The sequence below is a fragment of the Planococcus citri genome, chromosome 4, assembly GCF_950023065.1.
Source record: "Planococcus citri chromosome 4, ihPlaCitr1.1, whole genome shotgun sequence".
Taxonomy (NCBI): Eukaryota; Metazoa; Arthropoda; class Insecta; order Hemiptera; family Pseudococcidae; genus Planococcus; species Planococcus citri.
Genome location: NC_088680.1, coordinates 49,870,657 through 49,891,228, shown reverse-complemented (window position 1 = coordinate 49,891,228; position 20,572 = coordinate 49,870,657). Strand labels below are relative to the sequence as shown.

General features: G+C 35.0%; 1 protein-coding gene across 3 annotated transcripts in view; it reads left to right on the top strand.

Moving 5' to 3' along the window:
* Nucleotides 1-20,572, top strand: part of LOC135844767 (serine-rich adhesin for platelets-like) — a 117,977-nt gene that overhangs the window by 22,005 nt on the left and 75,400 nt on the right. The window contains exon 1 of one of the 3 annotated variants that reach the window (XM_065363110.1): nucleotides 15,389-15,541. The exons of the other annotated variants lie outside the window; for them this stretch is intronic. The gene's annotated coding sequence lies outside the window, so the exon portion shown is untranslated. Of the gene's footprint in view, nucleotides 1-15,388; nucleotides 15,542-20,572 lie in introns of those variants that run through there. 3 annotated transcript variants of the gene reach the window in all.

Here is a 20,572-nt window from a genome sequence, read left to right as displayed (position 1 = left end):
TCTCTTTTTCGTTTATATGATGACGTCGTTGTGTGGAGTGAATTAAGATCCTTATGGTCGGATGTTGTAGTAGGAACGATCATGGCTTCGAGCAGAGCTTGTATGTATAATAAGAGATACGTAGGTAGATCTAGATGGTGTACGATGTTTACTTTTGCTGTATTCTGTATTGCTCTGCTATGATATGCTCAATGCTGTATGAAATGATGTGGTGGTGTAGAATTGTACGAGTACAAGTAGCGCACAACTGTACACCGTGTGACCGACCACGGCGCCGTTTATTGTGGACGCCATAATATCATGTCGTGTACTGTGTTCTCTCAAGGTGCGAACATGTTCCCTCTCACTCTTTCTCTATCACTGTAACGTACCGGAAATGCGTTTCGGAAATGAATTTCGAACGCTAGTATACCTATACGAATGTTGTACTGTATAATGAATGAAAACAATTTAAATAAATGTAAACAAACCGAAAGAAAAAGCCGGAAAATTGTCCACCTGACTTGCTATGTGTGATATGAGTTTATTTTTGATGGTCTTGAACTATGTACCAACCAGTAGACTGCATTGCATGTTGATATACATACTCGTAGCTAAGGTTCCTAACTTCCCTATCCCTATACAAGTTCTGAAATCCTGCAAGTGATGGGAAAGTCTTAAATATAGAACATAAATGCATTGGAAACTAGAAAGAAAGGTTTGCAAAAATTAAATTCTGCATTTAGCTTGAAAAGGTTCAATTTTTGGCTGAGAGTTCATTTTCCCCTCATTTATTGTTTGAGATTGAAAATTTTTGGATTTTGGTGCAGAAAAAATTGTGTAGAAGGTAAGTTTATTGGTGAACAGTTACGATTTTTGGAAAAAATTGGTTATTACCTTATGGAACGCTCTGTGAAATTAGAATGAGGTTGGAGGAGAGCTTGGAAAGTATGTCAAAGTGCAGAGAGTGCATTTTTTGGAGAACGAGAAGGGGAAAAAGAAAAACGAGGTATAAGACGAGTGAAATCTGAAAAAAAAATCAGGAAGTAAATTTTTGAAAGTATATTTATTTTGTATAGTGAGGGTGGAGGGGGGGGGGGGGGTTTGCTCAGGGCTTTTTTACGAATAATTAATTGTCGAAAAGTTTTACTCTTTGCTAAAATCAGGGAGGAAAGCTAAAAGCTGAAAGTCAAAGGAAGTTTGGGATTTTTGAAAGCTAAAAGCTATAGCCAAAAGCTTAATTTTTTTCAGCTTTCTTTGAGCTTTTTACCTTTTCTTGCATGTTTCTCTGGTTTAGTTTCAGTTTCAGTTTTTTGTAATTATATTATAGCCATTTTCCCGATTTTTTTTTGTTGTTGTGAGTTATTTGTGAGTATATGTACTGTACATGGTGTATTTTTCTGTATTGTAGCAATGTGTGAAAATATTAAAAGTCAAAAGCTAAATAAAAGCCGAAAGCCAATGATTATTGGAAGCTAAAAGCTAGCCATTAGAAAGTTTCAATTATTTGAAGAGCCAAAAGCTAAAGCTAAAGTTTCATCTTTTAGCTTTCCATCGCTGCTAAAATTGTCAGTCTTGCTTTTTTGCAAAAAAATAAAAAAAAAATTCAATTGTCAAAAACTCCAGCTTTTTAGCTGGTTTTCCCCCCCAAAAATGGCAATGTCCAAAAATTACAAAGTGACGTTCTTTTATCTTAAAAATGCAAATAAAGCCTCACTGTTTGAAAAAAATGTAGTTTTTTTTGCCATAATTCTGTAATTTCCAAAAGCTATCGTTTTTTACTAAAATTGTCAGATTTTTGTTTTCATGAAAAATTCTTTTATTGCTTGAGATTTTCACTTTTAAAAAGTTTCAAAATAGGATAACTTTTCAAAATGAAAAACCTTCAGAACATTTCAATTGAAGGACTTATTGTTAGGGTAAAAAAGCTAGTCAGCTGTATTATATAGTCATTTCTTGTGGGAAATCGAGAACGAAAGTTTCACGCTTTTGATAACTTTACCTAGATGAAATTTGGCAATTTGAAACGTGGAACGTTTTTCTCGATTTCCCACAAAAAATGAAAAATATAGCTGACTTATTTTTACTCCAAATCCTTCAAATTTGTGATTTTCTGTGTTTTTTCCTCTTCTTCATTAAAGTATTTTGCTCATGTTTTGTCATTTTTTTGGTTACTTTTTCGAGCTTTTTTGTTTACTTGAGTTGCTTTTTGGTTTGAAAAAAATGGAGTGGATACGAGCCATGTTTGCTGAAATTCCTGCGTGTTGATTTAGAAATATTGTGGTACATTTAAATGGTTCAATTCAACAATGTTTACACCTCCTCCCCGTTCTGCAGATTTTTGATTTGCAAAAAAAAAGGCTAATTACGTGCCAAAAAAAGTAGGAAGAAATGTTAAATTAATGTCCCCTATATGTATAGAAAGAGGAGATAGTAGAAAATATGCTCGGTTTGAGATTTTTGGGGGAAAAGGAGAGGGAAAGCTTTAGAACAGCTTTCAAAAATCTGATGGGGGCTCCAAAACTTCTCAAAATGGATCGAAATCGTCTGCAATCGATTTGGGGTTAAATTTGATTTTTTTTCACTTATTTCAAAATCATAAAATGTCCAGCAACTGAAATTTTGGAAATGAAAAATGTTTTAATGCTTGTATAGTTTTTTAATTTTAGACCCCCCCCCCTCTTCCTCCCGAGTCTCCTAAGAAGATGGTTAACTTGCAAAATTTTGTCGACCAATTTTTTTCAACATGAAATAAATGAACACAAGCTCCTTTGAAACTGAGTTTCCTGGATCTAATTCAAACAATTAAATCACGAAAGTGTGACCTTTGATCTTACATAAATAATACCTACATTGATTTGATTTGATCTGTTTTGAACTAAATTAGGTAAATCAAAATTATCTCGCAAGGTTTTTCAAAATTTTATTCTTTGACTGGCTTTTCTTGAAAAATTATAGATTTTAGTATGGGAAATGGAATACTTATCCAAAATGTTTTTTAATCACTACAAAAATATGTTGAAAATCGAAGTTATGATTGTGCTCGTTAAATCAAAATTTGGCGTTGAAAAAATCGACCAAAAGGGTCTGCTCTTGGCCAAAAATGCTGTCGAAAATTGTAGGCAATGGTATTTGGACCCTTGATTTCCAAACGAATGAAAATTGAAAAATAGTTTCAAGAAAATGTTTAAGAAAAATTAATGAAATATTTCAAAAAATTTACGTAGAAAATATTGACGAAATTATTTGAAAATTTGTGAGAATACGTGAAAAATCTAGTTCAAAATGTCGTCAAAATTGACGTAATTTAAAATCACTTGAAAAATGAGTAAATTTGACTTGAAAGTGAAAGAGAATTGAGAAAAAGTTGATAAAATATCGAAGTTGTGTAAAATATTGCAAGATTCCCTGATGCACTAGATGAAAAATTGACTGAATTCGAGTAATTGAAAATCGAGTAAAATCAAAACTTGCTCGAAATATCAAAAAAAAACTTCCCTAAAATTAGCTGTATTGAATAGCGTAAAAACTGTTGAAAATGACGTACGAGTAAAATAAGTGCCAAAAAATTGAACGATGTTCATGAAATTAACATGAAAACTTTCACAATGCGGGAATAATTGATTCCTATAAAATACGTAATGTTGAAATTTGAAATCAGTGAGGGTTCTGGAGTGGGGCAGAGTCTCGAAATGGAGTTTTTTCGTTTAGTTTTATTGTAATTTCATCGAGTTCTTGAAAGAAAAAATGAAATCAGAAATACAAGTAATTCTAGAAAAATGTACCTATCTGATGAAAAGTTTTGCCTCTAATCCCTGTTTGCTCTTGGATTTCTTTTGATTATTTTTGATTAGAAGGTTGAATACGGTTTCGATGAGTCTAAAATGCATCGATTTAGAGATTTAATTTGATATTTTTATTTTTGTTTCGTTTCTTTCATGATTGTTATGGTTCTTCAGACACCGGGATTGTCTGTTGAATTGAGTTTAATTTCCCAAATTTCAAAAGTTGAACTTTTGTCTCAAAGTTTGAACCATTTTTTCAATTTTTGAAATGAAAATTTTAAAATGATCTAAGTTTGAAATTATTCACCTATTGATTTTGAAAATTTTTCAATTTTCTCTGAGTTCCTTTGATTTTATCTAGGAAGGGTTGAATTTTAGGTCATAACATTTTTTTAAAAAAGTGTGGCTGATTTTTGTGTTGAGTAATTCTCCATCGTCATTTTCAATGCTCTTTTTTCCAACTTGGATTGTCATGTGGTTTTTGCCCCTCCTTTTTTTCGATGCTCATTTGGAATACACAGCTTCGAAGCTATGTATAAATGGGACAGCTTGCACATGTGTCGTGAAAATCACATTTTTACATTTCGTCATCTCGTAGGCGAGAATTATAAAAACTGGGTCGGTTCGGTTTGTACGATACGATAAATGATAGTAGGCTTACAAGATCACGAAAGAAAAAAAGATTTTTCAACTCACGAGCCAGTTTAAACAGTCAAACTTCACTTGCCGGTTAGGGAAGGTCTTGTGTCAAGAGCTTATAGAGTAAGAGTACTCGAGCAATCGAGCATCACCAGCTGGATGCGTTTTTCAAACGCAGCATTATAGCGGAGAATCGCCGCCGGAGGATTTTTAATGTTTAGACGTTCATTTACATTTTCTTTTCTACTATAACGACGTGGAGTGAATACCAGGCCTATTAAAAAAAATGGAAGTTCATTTTGTACAGTTGGAAGGTACGAGTATTTTTTGCCTCTTCAATTGTTCGATTTAAACCTTGGGGTTTCGTTGCGTTTTTTCGATATTTTTCCCCGTGAGGTGTTATTCTATCGTTACTATGTAGGTTTGGAAATTTTGTCTCGTATTGGAAATTATGTATGTCGATGAAATTCGAAATTCGAAATTTTTCAAATCATATTTTTGCTTTAGGTTACGTCTGATTGGAAATTCACTCTGTTTATGGAGAGAAAATAGGTCTAGAAAAAAAAGCTTCCAGACGAGTTTATCATATTCGACTGAATTTTCACGTAATACCTTCAATCACACCAATTTTTCATGCGAATTGGGATTTTTTTTCGAAAATTCTAGAAATGAACAATATTGGGATTTCAAGCTCGCTTGTTATTTTCATCTAGACAGGTCACGTTCGAAATAGTTTCTCTTTTCCATATCTTTTTCATGTACGCCTACGAGCTTCGGTGGTATTTGTGCAGCATATTGCTGCGATAACAGCAAAAGACTCGATGTTTCTGTTATCAGTGAAATGGCGAATTTATCAGTTCAACTACAGCAGCGTATACTGTTATCGTCCTCGGTATAATATTTACAAAGTACAGCGACATGGACTCGACTCGAGTCATGAAAAACGACACCATGAAAAAGTTCTAATATGAATCGTACCTACCTACAGTATTATCGTTGGTACATTTACAAGCGATAGAAAATTTCCAAATGAAATTACGTAACGTACTCGAGGTATAGAAATTTACGCAGTTATGAAATTATAACTTTCTGTTGTACTTCCCCTCTCTCCCCTTTCTCAACCACCCTTTACTCGTGTCAATTTTCTATGTGTGTAGGCTTACACTATACACCTTTCAAGTCTCCCCTTAAATTCGGATAAAATGAAGTAGGTACACTACGTAGAACAAATCTAGCAACGTCATTGCCATATACGAAAATAAACGACGACATTCATTTTTGTACGAGAAGGTAAGTTATTCTACGAGCGACGAATTCTCCACACGAAATGAAACATGCGTATAAAATGGTGCCAACGTTATGAGAATAGGGTATCGAAAGGATAGGTAAAGGAAGAAGGGTCAATCGGTTACATGCGTTTCTTTTGTAAGAGAGAGAAAAAAAGAAATAAGTAATGGTGCACTAGAAAAGTATTTTCGAACCAGTCGTGACCCACTTTTTTTTCAATAATTATTATTGTGTATGAATTTATAAATTGATGAAAAATGTGTAAATACATACGTATAAGTAGGCTGAATATAAGAGTAACACTGAAACAGATGGAAAACTTGTCTATTATGAGAGAACGAAGCTTTTTCAAAGTCATCATTTGAGGTTAATATTTTCTCCTTTTTTTTCTGGTGTTTAAACCGAGTGGAAAATTTTTCATGTTTTTCTCTTAGAAATATGAAAACAGTTTTTTCTATTTTTAAACTTTGGTAATTGTGAAGATGAGCGATGATGATATCTCTGTGATCGATGTATTTTTGAATTTCGAAATACCAAATTCTCGATCGCCAAACGTAGTTGGTGAAATCGTTCGTAGAACTAAACGGATCTAAAATCCAACGACCTGTTTAAAGACGACGAGGTAAACGTATTGTTTGTTTTTGTCGTCTGTCATTTGAAATCTCCGAGCATTCGAGCATAAGGTATATCTCGGTGCCTACTGCCTACATTTTAAGTGCTATACCACTCGGTCGGATATCGAATTGCTTATTCGCGTAGATTACATGGTAGACTACGAACGATCTACGTCGTAACAGCAGCAAATATTCAGCGAGAAAATATACGAATCATTACACGTCGTCGAGGTCAAATCGAAACCAACAACGACGACGACGACGACGACGACGACGACGACGACGTAGGCTCTACATGTAGTATTTTCCAGTCTGTAAAGTAGTCTCGTGTATAATAATGTACTATAGGGGATAGGCCTACTATACACAGTCAGCGTAAATAAATCGAAAATATCGTACATAACTGGCCAAAATTTATTCTCGTAGGAAGACGTTGGATGTATGATGTCGAAACATTGTGTCGGATAAAGCTGCTTATCTTGGAAAGTGTTATAGCGTGTTCTTTATTTGTACACTACAGCAGCGTCTAGATATCTTGTACTGCTCGGTCGTCAAACCGCTAAAAACGTGCTGCCTTCGAACGGTGTACATCAAATTGCATAATTGTTTGCCGTAAATACACTAACCAATATGGCTGTGCTGTGCGGATTATAACTATACGGCTGTGTGTAGTGTACTTCGTACTACGTTGTGTATTACGTGGCGACCGACGACGACGACGACGATGCCTATTATTAGTACATACAATGTATTCTCTCACTTCTGTGTTCTTTTTTTTTTCGAAAACAGTTTTTCGATTCGCGTATTATTTTATTGATTAACGCGACGCGAAGGGTAGAGGTGAATTTTCGAGCTGTTTGAACCCTGTAGCGGAATTCATGTTGGTATATATTAATATTATTCCGCGTGTAAAGTTATTCAAGTTATGGTATTATTACTATACGAGTTTGAAACAATATTGCCTCCTACGTCAAGGTTTTTGGTGTAGACTATAGAGCTAATCTGTCGTAAGGTTACATTGCATACGGTAAATACGGTAATAGAAATTAACTCGGGATTATGATTACCTAATTTTTATTGGTCGAGTGTATGAGAAAAAATGGTGAAGAAATTGAAAAGTTTTTAAGATGTGTTTTTCGTCTCGAATATTTCATTTCCTGAAATCGCGTCTGTATGTGTGTATTTTGAATTTCAAATTGGTGATCAGCTGTACATGTCCTTGTGACCTTGAGAGTAACCGCGTGCAACTTTCTCTGGAACATTTTTTTTCTGTAATGTTCTTAGTTTCCCGAATGTGTATATTTTTTATTTATTGAATTTATTTATTTGACAAGTCATCTGAGCAAGAGCTACCGGCGATTTTTGGATTAACGTAACGATGTGATGAGAAATGGTTGAAGGATGAGGGTAGAAAAATTTCGATTTCTTCAGTATCTCAGCTTTTTAACCTATTTAAGATTTTTTGGTCACACGATAAAATTGAGAAATCAACGGATTCGTGAGCAGTTCTCAATTTTGTCAAATTACTCTTGATAAAAAATCATTTTTTCCCATTTTTTTTCGGTTTCAATTATTGTTTTTGAAGTTGGATTAAGTTTTAAATAATGACTCTTATTTTGAATTCCTTAATTTTCTCTCACCTTATCTCAGCTTTACTAAAAGTAAGTAACTCTTGGTAATTTTTTCAAAATTTTCGTTACTGAAGTTACTTTTTTGAAAATTTTAAAAATTCAGGTTTATCTATTCTTGGTTGTACTTTTTGAAGAAGAAAAGAAAAAATGTTGATACCCTCATCGTATATCAACAAATGAATTCTTCATGAGAGTGTTTACTTTTTCATTCTTTTTCAGCTGGTTACACGTCCTTTTCAGAATTGAAGTTACAGACCCTTGTCTTTGGCTAAAATGATCAAAATTTAAATTTTTGCAAAAAATTTTATAAAAGCCTCGGTTTTTGTCAAAATTTCTAAAAAGTGTTGTTTCTTGCCAAAAATTGATGAAAATTGTCGTTCCCTTGCAAAAAATCCTAATGTCCTACAGTTTTCCCAAAAATTACTCAAAAGCCTCACTTTTGGCCAAAAATTTCCATAAAGCCTTGATTTTTTGCTAAATGCTCCACGTTTTGCTTTTTGTTAATAAAGTCACTTCTTATCTAAAAGTCGCAAAAAAGTCCCACTTTTTTGATAATAATGTTGCAAAAAAGTATCACTTTTTGCCAGTACGTAATTTCCGAAAAAGCTTGTAGATTTTTTCCTAAGATTGACAAAAATTTATGCTTTTGTACCTACTAAATTGCTATAAAATCTTGCTTTTTAACCTAGAAATACCAAAAATTGTCTCTTTCTCTCAAAGAATTCCAAAAAACTAAATTTTTTGCAAAACTATCCTAAAAATGACCAAACTGTTACTTTTCTTCAATAATTGCCAAAAAATCCTGCTTTTGGCTAAAATGTTCAAAATTTTGTTTTTGGTCACAAATTGTAAAAAATTTCCAGTTTGCAGCAATTGACAAAAATTTTCAATTTTTTGTCGTTCTTTTGAAAAAAAAATTCCAAAAGTAGGTGTCATTTTTTTAAAAAAGTTGGTCATAAGTCTCGCTTTTTTGCCAGAAATTTCCTAAAAGCTCTTTCTTTTGCTAAAGTTGTCAACGTTTTGCATTTTCCTAATTTTTATTGCTTTGTTGTCCAAGAGTCTAAAAAGTTTGCTAATACCATAATTTTTCAATTTCATGTTGTTTTTTTTTTTGCAATTTTCCATGCATTAAAATGAGTTTTTAAGTCACGTTTTTTGGTTTCTAAAGTTACTTCTTTCTTTGGGGGGGGGGGGGGGGGGAGTGCGAGCCTTGCGAATAACGATGAATCAGGGTGTCTAACAATCCTTCCGATCCAGAAGATCTGGAAAAGTCTGTCTTTTTGCGTATGGGTCCTTCTTTTCGAAATAGTCAGGAAAAAGTCCTTTTCGCCCAAAGGTCTTTCTTTTTTTTGAATTTTCAAATAATTCTGTCATTTATTGAAAGAGGATCGAAAAATAAAAACTCTATTTTTCAGTATTTTTCATTTTTTAAACGTCCAAATAATTTAATACGATAGCAAAAAATTTGTTAATGAAAATCAATGATAATTTCCATTGATTAATGTAGGTATTTTTTTGATTTTTTTTTTGTTTCATTGAAGTTTTTTTTTGGAAGTTTTGTGAAAATGAATTGGTGGGAGAGGGGGTATCAGAACATTTTCCATTTTGAAAATGTCCTTCCAAGTCATTCTTTTTAGTTTTCAGATTTTGTTAGACACCCTGTGAATGAAGCCATCAGTTAGGTTGCAGTCAAGTCTAACAAGGGAGTTATGCCTAAATTTTAGATGTTTGGTTGCATTTTTTGGCGAATTTTTTGGAAGTTTGTAGACTTGAAATGTGAAAAAGTTGAAATTTCATCAAATTGGCATAGAACGTTGAAATTTGATGTGTTTTGTTTTTGCCCTACTTATTTGATTAAAAACATTGAAATTAAATTTGATGAAATTCTGGCTATTTTTCTCGATTGTTTGGAAGCAATTATGATAAAAAATTGGCAGCACTGCGTTTCAAATCATTTCCTCAGTTTCAGAAATTAAATTTTTCGATGTATCGGCTTAAAATAATGAGAAAATATATTTCAGAAGAAAAAATTTTCTAAACACAAATTCATCCAAAAATGAGCGATTTGCAAATTTTCAATCGCTCAGCAGAACCCTAAAAGTGGTCTTGGATTTTGATGGTGTTGGTCTAGGTCGACGTAGTATCTCAAATAAGTACTATCTTTCAAAACTGGGCTATTTTTCCCAAAACTGGTTGAGTGGTGGTGGGGGGGGGGGGGGGCTACAACGAGAAAGCACGATTTTTTCGAAAAAAATGCTTTCTCTTTGAGGACCCATGATCCCTTCATGAACACACTTCCAAAGCTAAAAAAATTGTTGAATGACTTTCAATAATTCCAAATGAAGGTCTCCATTGAATTTAGTAAAAATTTTCCTTAATTTTGTGGATGGGGATTATTTTTCCAAGTCTCATGATAAGTTATAGATAGGTCATCAGAGTTTTGGATTTTGAGATTTTTCTTGCTCATGAGAATCTGCTAAAAATTATATAACTGAATTCTTGAAGAAAAATGAAAATTCTTGTATAAAAAATTGAAAAACCACTCCTACAAAATCTATTGGACTGCATGCCTGCAGATGGCATTGTAGTACGGTGGTTATGTGCGAGTATTTTTATGTGTTGTTTGTGCGAGTCTTCATGCACTAATAGTATGGTGATGACAATTACCAACGATCGTACATTTGTAGTACATAGCTGCAGCACTAGCAGCAACCTCAGCGTCGTCAGTTGGTTTGGTATAGAAATAAGTGTTGTCCACAGACGAACGACGATAATTAGCGTAAATTCATGTCGCGTACCAGCAGGTTTCCCGTCGTCGTCGTCGTCGTCAACTCGTCATAACGGCGGCGCGGCGTCGATCAATTTGCATTTTTTAAAATTTCCGCCATCTTGTATTCCTCTACAACTTGGCACTTTTTTCCTCTATCAATGACATCGGCTAAACCTGCCATGCCATACCGTTGAAAGTGAAACCGTGGTGTATTTCATTGTACATATAACTTGCTAGAAAAGCAGGTTCATTTCGATACTCATCGATTCATCGTGGGTTGGAATAATTTTCTCATCAGCATACGAGTAATTATGCATTGAAAGCGAGTTATTACAGTGCAATAGGAAGAGGGAATGCTGTAAAATGTGTGAAAACTGAAATGTAGTTGGAGGGAAGCAAAAAATGAATGAGGAAGATTCCTTTGGAAAATTACTGCTTCTATGGGGATCAAAGATTTCATTCAGCTTGCAGAATTGAAAGTTTTGAGAAAAAATGTATCAGTATTTAAATATCTATAGTCAACTTCTGGTTTTTCAGAAGTCCTCGACCAGTTCCAGAACCAATTTTATTTTTTGAGTCATTTTCCAAAACTTTTGAGCTTCAAAATAGAAAATTATGACTATAAGAACTGAAAAATCATAATTTCACATAATTGTCATAATGCTTTCCGCGTTTTTGGATCGTTTCGCGTTTTCTGAAATCTGCATCCTTCTAACTGCATTTTTTTCAATTTCAGCGAATTTTTGTAGCGAATTGGCAGTTTTTTCTCGATATTTTCACTCTTGGTAGGTTCTAGGTACATTATAAACGTCTATAAACGTATAGATTAGCCTACGTAGGTATACCTACACGTAGGCAGAGCACATAATGCAGCATACGTACATTACGTAGAGACGAAAGAACCTTGTAAATTACGTTGATCGCTTGTGTACCTGTGTTCACACATATTGGCCGACATATAACGAGCCGCCGACGAGGCTATGAGGTCGTTTCTAGGGAGTTTCGCGATGGTTGATACACGTATATCGTATCGTATACCATACCATACCATACCGTAGTAGGTACACGTAATACAGAACAGTATACGCCGCTCTGCTACCTACACCATTATATGTACTACCTACCTTCTCTACCTCTAACTTGTGTGTACAGTCAGCGTAGTATACGGAGGATAGATAGGTTGACCGTATGGAGGGTTTTTGTTAGACTACGCGGTCACTGCAGCCGTCGACGCTCCGGCTGCATGCCGCCAGCGCCACCACCATCACCATCACCACCGCCATGCCGCGCTCGTAGCTTGATTAAAAAGCGAAAGCCCTTCAGGTTATCTTTTTGTATGTACCTCGTATGTGCACTACAGTGTACTGTACACTCTACCTACCTATGCGATGGAGACTCTATCGTTCTCCGTCTTATCGCACGTCGTTGATTCTAGTAAATGGTCGGCTTGGGTTTTTGTATCGAAGGGTATTTGTGGATTGGGTTATCTTCTGGTAGATATCTTGCAGCTAGAAGATTGGGATAGGTATCGTAAATTACGTTGGTACGTATATTAGAAAGAGACTCATTTATTCAGAGGATATCGAGACGAGTTTTTCCTCAACTGGTAATGCCCATTCTTCGGAAACGAGAGTTGGGGTGAGGGGTTTTGATCAAATGATCGAGTTTTCAGAAGCTTGTGAGTGTGTGGCAAATGTTGAAAATGTCAGAGGGGAGGAATTTTCTGAGAAAATGGAGATGTTTGATCGATGAGATGAGTGTAGGTGAGGTTTGGCTGGGTAAAGTCGAGAATCTCCAAGATGCATAATAAATTATTGAAAAAAATTGTACATGGAGAATTAGCAGGGATGAAGGTTGCAAGAAGAGAGCATCGCCGAATGAGAAGAGTGAAATGCCCCTATCCTGGGATTTCAGAACATAATACGAGTAGAAATATTGTTGCTCATTCTCTAAAGATCCCGTGATGAAATTTTTAGATCACTAGCTCACTTCTACTTCCCCCCCCCCAAGAAAATGGATAACATTGCAATTGTGAAACACGAAAATGATTTTCTACTAGATGGGGATCTCGAAAGTGATGACATTTTCGAACTCAACGGGGTTGAATTATGTAAAAACGATCCCAAGAATGGCCAGGTAACCCAAATTTGATAAATAAATGGCCGAATCTACATTTGACCCCGCCCCTTTGTTGAAATTTCAAGTTTCAAAAATGTGCTGGAGACTCCAGGAATTTTCAAAAAGTCGCTAGAGGCTCCAAAATGACTTGAACCCACCTGAAGTCGTCTTCAGAGAGTGCTAAAATTGGAGTGCAGAGTAAATTTCCGCTTCTCATCTCCATTTGATGAAATTTTCAAGTTTCAGAAATCTACTGGAGGCTCCAGTAATTTTCAAAAAGTCGCTGGAGACTCCAAAACGACTTGAAATCCACCTATAGTCGACTTCGTAGCGTATTGAAACTACGAGTAGTTTTCAGAATGAAATTTCGTCTTTCCAACTCTTTTTGATGAAAATTTGTGGGAATTTCAAGTTTCAAAAATCTGCTGGAGGCTCCAGAACCACTATAAACGGTCTGAAACAGTTTCCAATCGATTTGGCAGGTCGAAAATAGGGTATATTCCAAATTTCAGCTTTCTAGATCAATTTGATAAGATTTTGATTTTCCCCCTCATTTTTGACCTAAATTTGATTTTCAAAAATTCACCAAAAATCGAAAAAGGCACTTAAGCACTTGAAATTTTGTCATATGATAAATTTTTGCTTGCTCTTTCGATCTACCTTTGTAAGGTTTAAAAATTTCGTACTAGTCCTATGTTGGAACGCAATATCTGCGATTTCAGCCGACCAGTCAATCAGAATGGCCGCCATTTTGTGAGTAGGGCCATGTTTTTTTTTAGGACAAGAGTTAGAAATGTTCCTTAGGACTCCCCCTTTAAGAAAAAAGTCCCGGAGGATCAGCAGGGGTGCAATTGATCCTTATGCGGGTCCCCCGACTATATCTAAAAAATTCTGATCTACTTGATGGGGATTTCAAAAAATAACGTTGGTAATTTTATGGATTTTCAATTGGTTTTTAGTTTGAAAATTGAACAAAAAATTATTTTTCACACAAAATTTTCTGTCTTTAAAAACCTTTTTCTAACCTTTTAAAACAACTTTTTTACAATTTTTTTGGTGGCAGAGGGAAGGGGGGGGGGTTAAAACATTGAAGTTCAAAGAAATTTCATTTTGAATTGTGAAAAATTGTCTCGTGATTCAAATTCACGTTCCAAAAAATCCAATATTCTAACGATTATTGGCTTGTCTCCGCAATAAAGGATTTTTCAGTGTGAATTATTAATAAATGGTCGTACGTAGTACATGACGTGGCGCCTTTTTAATTATTCGCTGCTGTGTGCGCTTTTAAACAGCGCACGTTTCCGTTTTCGGTGGACATATTTCCAGAGAGCACTTTATCGTCTTCACTCTGCAGCTTTTTATCGACGACGTCGAGTCAAGGTAACGTGTCAGTAAAGTTTTAAAAAGTTTTTAATCGACTAACACGGCGTGAAAGCAGGAAGGAGTAGCCAGTAGGGAGGTGAAACACGTCGAATAAATAATACGACGATTTTATTGATGGAGAATTACCTAGTTAAGTTTCCTTCGTGGGGCAATATATTTCATCACCGATGTCATTGCTTGCTGACCTACCTGAGATATGTGATTTGTTCTACGAGTACGTACTTATTTTTCATTCGGATACGTTTGTTTGGTACGTGTGTTTACCAATGATAAGAAAGATGACAAGAAGTCGAGAATTACCGAAGCTGTAAAAAAAAAAAAAAAAAAAAGGAGAAAAAAGTAGAGAAAAACTCGCGAGAAAGTGTGTCTTTTTTCCGACTGACATAAAGCATGTGTATCGAGGTGTTCTATTAAAGAAGTTACCAGCGTGTATAGTTCGAAAGGAAGCGACGATTTGTGTCGTTTACGCGTTAATTTCGTTGTATTTTTTTTCCTTCGGTTTTTTTTCTCATTTTTTTTCCTCTTTCGGTAAAACGCTACGTGTACAAACGTGTTGTTATTTTCCTTCTGTGTCATTAAATTACTACCGACCGTATGTGCGATGGGGTTTTTTACACGGAGGACTTGCAACGATGATATGACACGTGTGAAGAATTTTTTCCAATGATTCAAAACAACTGGTGGTTGAGAGGAAGACGAAGGGGTGTTTTTTTTCATTCTGCTCGAATTTATTCTGAATCAGTATTTTTCGAATTGGTCACTAGAACCCAAATAATGATTATTGTAGGTTCTCTATAATGAGCACACATTTGAGAAATAAAAACATTTTGAGTCTCGTTTTTAGATTCGTCATTTTATCGATTTAAAAATGATCGATCGATTGGAAACTGAACGAAGTGACGAGTGATTTGTTGAAAGAGAATGAACAAAAATTTACCAAAAATTAAATTCACAAGCTCGACTTTTTCTTGGAAATATAGCCGGTTCGATTCAACGAGCAACTAAATACCCACGCCACGTAGGTTCAAATTCGTCGAATAAGATGGCAACACTGCGGAATGAAAGCGATAAGGTGAACCTGCGTAAATTGCCTCGCGAGAGAGGTGTGGTGCGGTACCGCGGTCTGAACGCCAGAAGATTTGGTGTTCTCGGTGTAAATGATTAGTTTATGTGTAGAACATAATTCATTTTAACTTAACGTAGGTATGTATTTGAAAAATTACATGCAATTTTCCGCGAATGTACGATATTGTTTTATCATCAGCGTTCTGTGTGTTTAAATCGGAGATGTCAAACGGACCTTCACGTATGCTGCTTATGGACTTCTCGTTAGTGGTATGATAGTCATTTCCGCTATACTCAGAGATAAATGCGAAATTAGTACGCGTGTTGAGCTTTACTTTAACTGTACATGTACAAGAGTGGAACAGGTTGCCAAATGTACCAACTTTAAAACGATAAAGGAATATTGTTAGAGTGGTGTGGAAATGAAGTGAAATTAGTCAGTGGTGAGTCGGAAATGATTCTTGTATAAATTGTGAGGCGAAGTGGATGAAACAGTGTGTATTGATATTGAACTTATTAATTATTTAATGTTGTTGTATGATAAAAATTCTGTGATTTGAAAAGGAAGCTGAGATAAAATTTTTCAGTTTTCATTCATGTTTTGTACCTAATTTGTACAGAACGATGAACGAAAATGTTTCGAGACTCTCGTACTTTGTTTCAAGCAGGTATAATGTTTCCCAACTTGGAACGGATGTTGGTTTATGTGCTAGATTAGTAATTTTAGAGGGGTTCGTCCTTCAAGTTATTACCTCCAATTCGGGTTTAAAGTTTTATAACGTTTCCTTTCTGCATACAACTTTGTAAATCTCATTCCCCAAAAGAGTTCTAATCGTTCGGGTTCGTTAGGTTTTTTACCAGTTGCAGAATTGCAAAAAGTGTTTAGGGTAAAGTCACCAGTAGTTGACATGATCCAGTAGTTGACACCTACGTCAAAAAAATCGCCATTTTGGTGTCCCAGTGTGATTATTGAAAACACTGATTGCACTAAAAATTAATTCATACCTCGCTTATTATTGGCCGTGAGTTAGGTGATGATTATCAGTCATACTTTTTGCGTTTTATCAACTTTTATTTTCACCATGAGAATTTTGCAAAGTGTTTTACAATTATTTTTCTACATCAAACAATTTTGAACATTTTGAGATGGTTATTATACCATTTGAAAGCTAATGAGATACACTTTCTTTCTAACTACTTTTGATTGATTCATAATCACATTTTCATGCTCGATAAGCCGGGTGTCAATTACTGGGGTTTTTTGGGCACTTTTTGAAATGATCGTAAAAATCTCAAAAATGCACTTACGAATGTGAAACACAAATCAAAATGTAAGGAAAACTGTGTTCTTTTAGATGTACTTACCAAAGTTTTCAAAAAAATATCAACTTGAGCTGTAGATTGTTTTTTATCAAAAAGTATCAAAAATCTGTTCAACTACTGGCGACTTTACCCTATTCGATTTAAATGTAATAACGAAACATCAAAATTTGTCGGATAATTGTTTTTATTTATTGCGATTTTTTTTGGAGACACGGAGAGGGGATTTACTGTTAGAACTGGAGGAACCATTCTCAAGTGTCCGTGTGTGTTTCATTATGATTTCAAAATTGAGTGTGCCTAGATTTTTTGCAAGTTATGAGAGTTTGAGAGTGTTAGTAAAGTCCTCTATTTTTCCCAGAAAATTGATTTTCTCATTCATAAGGTCTCCGTGTGGTTTTCATTTTTTGCTGTAGTGTAGTTTTTGAAGCAAAGAGATGGAAGAGATGGGAAATTTTGACTGCAGTCACCTTGCAAAAGACTATTTTTAACAAATTCTGTCTTATTTGATCCATGTTTGTTTTATGCATTAATATTTTGACACTTACATGCCTTTGTAATGCTTTTTTCATAATTTCATAATTTGTTTATTTTGTTTCAGGTAAGTGTTGCTTTCACATTATCGAGACGGAAATCATTATTATGGCAGTAAGTTAGCTGTATATGTTTATTTAATTGTAGTCTTTTGAAGATATTTAAACTACGTACATCTAGTACTTGATTGAAAAAAATTTGTTTGAAAGGTCCAAACCCATCCCCCCTCCTGTATTTAGCATATCTATGTATTCTAAAAGTTCCGTAAAAGCTATAACTTAGTTGCTGTTGATAAGGAAGGGATATGACAAACAATTTTTAATAAAAGTTAATTTTTTTATGCGGTGAAATTTTGAAGACTGACTTATGGCATATCCTTGACTCTACAGAAGCTCACGTGATCAAATCCTCACATGGAGCAGGTAAAAAAACATGGTGCCTGGACGGTTCTAATGTATTCTTGTAAAACATGGACCTTGAGAGCAGAATGTGATAAGAAAATCAGCCTTTGAAAGGTGGCGTTATCAAAAGGCTATAAAGGATCTCATGAAAAGGCTTTGTTACCAACAAAACAGTCTTATCAAGTAGTGGAGAAGAACAAAAAATCATAGTTGAAGAAATGATACAAGGGAACATAAGGCAATATGCCAAAACTTGATCGGGGTTTTTTGAGGCCCCCTTAGTGTGGGAGGGGGGTAAATTTTGAACTGGCATACAAAAATGTCATTCTTAAAGGAAATTTTAAGGGCGGTGGGAGTTTTCAAAAATCACCTTTTTCTCCCCACCCCCCACCGACGTTTAAAAAGAACCGCCATGAAACTTAAGATTTGACACCCAATACCAAATCTTGGTCATCCCCTCCGATTCACATTTTTCTGGAAAGGAAGATAAGTAGACAGTAAATGAGACCTAAAAGTCTGAGGCGAAACCTGCAACCTGAAAAACTCAATTATCCATGAGCAACTGAACTTTGAAAAAAAAGCCAAATCTTGATCAAACAAGATTTCGCACGTGCAAAAATTGACCAACATTTTGGCACCAACATTTTTCTGTGAATTTTTACATTTTTGAAAAGAATTATCAATTAACTTTATTTTTTCAAGCGCGTTGAGACACTAGTGATGAAAAATCCTTTGATATATTGCTCAGAACCATTCCAAAATCAAATTTCAAAATGAAGAAAATTTGATGCCAAATGTTGGTCACTCGAGAAATCAAAAAATTTTTAAAGACAATTTACATAATTTGAAAACATGTTTCCAAATTCCAGTAATCGTAATTTTTAGTACCCAATTTCACTCCTTTTCACGTAAAATCTAAATTTGTCAAAACATGACGAAAATCGTTACTGGACAATGTTAGCAGCATATCGAACTAAAAATATATCCAAAATGATCGAAAAATTATTTACCATACTGATTTTTCAAAAGTCTTCACTTTTTCACAATATGAAATTTTCATGCTCTTTGAATCACATTTTTCAAAATACTGATAAAAAGCACTCGAGACACTTTATTTCATCGGCCAGGCCACAGCGTGATGAAAAAGTGACCAAGCTTTGACATCCCGATAGAGTTTTGGCACAATGCCTTAAAGAGGGAGAAAACGTTCAGAGCTGATGACAATCAACTCATTATAGAAAACTTGCCTTGAAAAACACTAAAAGACACCATCAGATATGCTAGGAACTGATTAAAATAGGACTAATAATTATGATTATGATGCACGCAATCTTCTGTAAAAGTGAAGCTACTGACCTCAACATTGGTGAATAATTCAGGTGAAGATATTTCCTCTGAGATGAGAGTATCTGCATGCTTCAGAGGTGACTTCCTCAAAATGTGAGTAGAGTGTGTTCAGTGGTTCTTAAGTACGTAAGAATGATTGAATGTTGATTCTCAAGGAAGTAGCAGAGATGGTTAGAGGTATTGAGATGTCTTGAGGAAGTGAGTAGTCCGTTGAGAGGTGATTCTTATCTCATTTGGTTCACCAGAAGGCTAGCAACTTGAAGTTTTGTAAACGAGTATAGAAATATCCCCTCTTTTCAACGAACTATCGTTTATTTTTGTAGCTTCTTCGGAAGCTATAATCTAGAGGATTATTATTGCCAAGTCCTCTCGTGTACTCGCTTGTTGAAATGCCATTTTTTGAGTGAATTGACGTGTACTCGGAATAATGATTAGTGATCAGCGATCATCTATTCAGTGTTTAAGAGATGATACAATTTTTTATCTGTTGAAAATTGCTCCATTTCAAAAATCACCACAATAATTTAAAAGAAAACATTCCCCTCGTTTAATATCATAATCGTGTTTTCTTGAAGATAACACCCTGTATAAACATCCTAGCAGTATTCACGAGTATACGAGTACAAGCATTATTTCAACACTAAAGAACAATAACTGAAACAATCGTACATAGCCTACTAGATGTAGGTACATTCATATTAGACGGCGTATTCTACTACATGTAATGGGTATCTACTTAATGGGGTAGGTTTTAGGGTTAATTCGTTTGTACAGGTTGGGAGTGCGATATCGTTAAGGCAGTCATTAAGAAAAAAGCACAGCACCGCGTTAGGTTCTACGTACACAATTCATTAGTCGAGTCAACGAGTTTTACTGCTGCGAGGGCATTCTAGATGATATTATTTTTACTGGTATACACGGTGAGAGGAAGAAGGATTCTCTGCAGCACAAAAACAGAAACAAGGGTGAGAGAGAGGATGACCTACCATAATAAGACGAAGATGATCAACTCGGCGCACTAGGAATGAGAATTAACATTAGTATTACTACACTCATGCGAATTATGACAAAAAACCGACATATTTATTGTATAATTTTTCAAATCATTCGAGTCTCTATAACTGTAGCAATAAGAGAACTTGAAGTACATAGTTTTTTTTTATCGATAACTGAGAAAATTTTCATCATTTAAAACGCACGTTTAGGTTATGGATAATGTCGTTTATATGCATATGGAGACAATAGAGTGGGGTTAGCGGAGCCACGAGGAGAGCGAAAAAATATGTGCAGTCGTTTCGTCGAAACAATAACCATTCGTGAAATGAGTATTATTTTTCAACAAAAGAATGCGGAGACGAATACAATCGCGAATAGAGAAAAAAGTTTACATTTAGATGTGTGTAAACATCCTTTTGAACGGTCACGATACGAATGCGCTCCGAAATCACAAATCTTGGAAAAATTCACTGTGTGTGTACTCATTGTGCGTGTATTTATCTACTTACTTATCTATTAGCTTGGGAGTTGAGACAATGGAAGGGAAGTAATGATGAGTTTTTATTTTGCTGAATTTCTAGATTCTTCCCTCTTCCGTTCTGTTAGGATTGTTTTTGGGTTTGAATGTCTAGAATGACCGGGCTATAGTGTTCTAACTGCGTAATAAGGGTTTGAAAATTCAATGGGAAGGTTTGGACTTCAT